This window comes from Oncorhynchus mykiss, chromosome 13 (assembly GCF_013265735.2).
Source record: "Oncorhynchus mykiss isolate Arlee chromosome 13, USDA_OmykA_1.1, whole genome shotgun sequence".
In the NCBI taxonomy this organism is placed as follows: Eukaryota; Metazoa; Chordata; class Actinopteri; order Salmoniformes; family Salmonidae; genus Oncorhynchus; species Oncorhynchus mykiss.
This window is the reverse complement of record NC_048577.1, coordinates 7,434,486-7,438,074: the sequence shown is the minus strand read 5'-3', so window position 1 is coordinate 7,438,074 and position 3,589 is coordinate 7,434,486. Positions and strand designations below refer to the sequence as shown.

General features: G+C 40.5%; 1 long non-coding RNA gene across 1 annotated transcript; it reads left to right on the top strand.

The window, feature by feature from the left end:
• Positions 1 to 1,972: 1,972 nt before the first annotated feature.
• LOC118938180 lies at positions 1,973 to 3,589 on the top strand. The gene is made up of 3 exons (XR_005035432.1): positions 1,973 to 2,976; positions 3,119 to 3,196; positions 3,454 to 3,589. It is a non-coding gene; the product is annotated as an uncharacterized LOC118938180 (long non-coding RNA).

The following is a 3,589-nucleotide window of genomic DNA, read 5'->3' as shown; positions in this document are numbered from 1 at the left end:
CAAGCAGCTGAGGAGGACTCCTCTGTTCTCTACAGTACAGTCAACAAACCCATAACCAAGAAGACCTGAACACAACAAACCCTGAACCAGGAAGACCTGAACACAACAAACCCAGAACCAAGAGGACCTGAACACAATAAACCCAGAACCAAGAAGACCTGAACACAACACCCAGAACCAAGAAGACCTGAACACAACAAACTCTAAACCAAGAAGACCTGACAAACCCAGAACCAAGAACTGAAAACAACAAACCCAGAACCAAGAAGAACTGAAAACAACAAACCCAGAACCAAGAACCAAGAACTGAAAACAACAAGCCCAGAACCAAGAACTGAAAACAACAAACCCAGAACCAAGAACTGAAAACAACAAACCCAGAACCAAGAAGAACTGAAAACAAACCCAGAACCAATAAAACCTGAACACAACAAACCCAGAACCAAGAAGAACTGAAAACAACAAACCCAGAACCAAGAACCAAGAACTGAAAACAACAAGCCCAGAACCAAGAACTGAAAACAACAAACCCAGAACCAAGAACTGAAAACAACAAACCCAGAACCAAGAAGAACTGAAAACAACAAACCCAGAACCAAGAACCAAGAAATGAAAACAACAAACCCAGAACCAAGAAGACCTGACAAACCCAGAACCAAGAACTGAAAACAAACCCAGAACCAATAAAACCTGAACACAACAAACCCAGAACCAAGAAGAACTGAAAACAACAAACCCAGAACCAAGAACCAAGAACTGAAAACAACAAGCCCAGAACCAAGAACTGAAAACAACAAACCCAGAACCAAGAACTGAAAACAACAAACCCAGAACCAAGAACTGAAAACAACAAACCCAGAACCAAGAACTAAAAACAACAAACCCAGAGCGAAGAAGACCTTGTATATCTGGACCCGTATATTATAACTAAGTGGTATAATTAAGCAATAAGGTCAGAGGCGGTGTGGTATATTGGCCTATATACTGTACCACGGCTAATGACTGTTGTTCTGCACAACGCAGAGTGCCTTGATACAGCCCTTAGCCCTTGACTTTTTCCACATTTTGTTATGTTACAGCCTTATTCTAAAATTGAATAAGTATTTTTTTCCCCCTCATCAATCTACACACAATACCCCATAATGACAAAGCAAAAACAGGTTTTTAGAAAGGTTTGCAAATGGATTAAAAATACAAAATGGAAGTATCACATTACGTAAGTATACAGACCCTTTACTCAGTACTTTGTTTAAGCACCATTGGCAGCGAGTCTTTCTTGGGTATCATGCTACCAGCTTAAAACGTTTTTTTGTAAATTTGGTTGTCTGTTACCCAAATAAATTAAATTCCTTTCTATACACTTTATATATAGTTTGCTAGATGAAAAAAAATATTTGTTTAAATGTTTTTATGACAAAGTTATAGCAAGTTTGCCTCAAAATTCAGGAAGTAGTTCTGCTTGATGCAATGTTTCTTATTACTTTTATCACAACATTACTAATGTGTGACGTGTAAACAAATCATAAAAATGCTGCTGTAATTCAGCGGCAAAGCACCGTATAGTTCACAATCCACTTTGTCCAGAGCAGCTGTGTGATGCACAAAAATGCCAGTTTATGGAAGTCACTTCACTTGAATGTCAGAGGTAACAGAGTTAACTTCTAGCTGGCTAGCTAGCTTTCGGTATCACTGAACAACATCTGCTTCATGTAGCTAACAAGCCAGCTGAGAGAGCTAGTTCACTGAATTCATATGCCAGTCCAACGTCATCTCTTAATAACACAGTATCTTTACATGGTTGGTTTATTCTGTCTACATTTCTTTACATTTTCAAATGTTATTTGACAATTTATTTTGTGTATTTTCATTTGTATCTTTATGCTGCCATTGCTGCCATCTTTTGTTTGAATCCGCCCCTGACTCCGCCCACTTCTTCCCGAAGTGGACCTGACTCCGCCCACTCCTTCCCCGAAGTATACCCGACTCCGCCCACTTCTCCCCCGAAGTAGACCTGACTCCGCCCACTTCTTCGCCGAATTAGACCTGGCTCCGCCCACTTCTTCCCCGAAGTAGACCTGACTCCGCCCACTTCTTCCCCAAAGTAGACCTGACTCCGCCCACTTCTTCCCCAAAGTAGACCTTGTGAGCATCATAGATTTGCATGTTTCGCTCTCTGATCGGATTGTCTGAATTCACTAGTTGAGTGTCAATCACAGAAGAAAAAAAACATTGATGAAAATACATTTTGAGAATATGTGAATCCCTCGTCCGATTCCCTGACCCCTGCCAAAGACATAGAATGTGTATAGGGCAAAGATTAAAGCTTTGCCTGTTCCACTGATATGGATTCAGCTAACAAATATGGAAACTCCAATGTTCACACCAGTCTCATACTTTTAAATCCATGACGGGAAGAGTGAACTTGCACACTTGGGAAAGGGTTGGGAATCGGGACCTCAGTCTCAGGCACCTTATTACCAGTTTGATATTTTGTTATTGATCCAAGTGGATGAGGACATGATTGGGACATATGAAGAGAGACTGGAGGCTGCAGTAATGTTGAGATACCAGTAGGGGGAGCTCTAGTCTAGAACACTGGAACCTTCAGTAGCACTTTGATGGAGATGATGAGGAGTGAGGGGTACATTATGCGAGGAAACACATTCAGAAACCATATAGAACAGTCAACACTTGTTATGGATCTGTATTTAAAGAAAAGACTACATTGGAAATGGGCTGCATTTAGCCCCTTTAAAACATGTAGGCCCATCTCCTCAAATGAAGAAATGTAAATAGCTATGCAGTCTTTAGCAGTACATCCAGTACATCCCTTTCTGACATGCTGTTGATGCATGTGGTTGTCTTAAATCCCTGACTAGGCTACTTTCACAATGTGTCAGTCACTAAAATCACACTTCTTCTTTCTATACACAGCTACGACGATAAGTTGACTCACTGTACAAGATCTTTCACTCTGTAAGTACAGTTGACGAGATCATTAAATATATATATATAAAAAAAATTTTGACACTTTGTGAATATGGAACCTGGACTGTTTTAATGTATCAGGTGGAGTTATTCACCAGCTATAGAGTGAGTTGTTGTTTATGTTTCTAAGAATGCAGGGTGGGAGATGCAACAATGGTCTTGAGAACAGCAGGAAGTGTGTTGGGGGTCTTTGTCTGGTCTGTAGCAGGTATGGTCTCATTCATAATGTTTTAGTAATGTTATCTTAATGTTATTCTGTTGTGTTCAGTGACATCGTCTGTTAGGGGCTTCTTATTTTCTGGAATAGTTGTCTTTTACACCTCACTGAGTAACACTTAGGTCCTTTCTGTGGTTTCCATTCACACTCAGCAAGTAGAGTACGGCAACACAGTGTGGACAAATGCTGTTAGTGTGAGGAAATGGGTCTGTAATGTATAATCACTATAATTTGTGATTGTGTTTCAGTGTTACTGGGTCAGGATAGCAGGAGTGTGACGTACATCACTCAGAGTATCTGTACCTTGAAGGGGTCAACAGTGGAGATGTCCTGCTCTTACACATATCCCAGTGGCTATACAATCACAACAACCTTCTGGTTCAC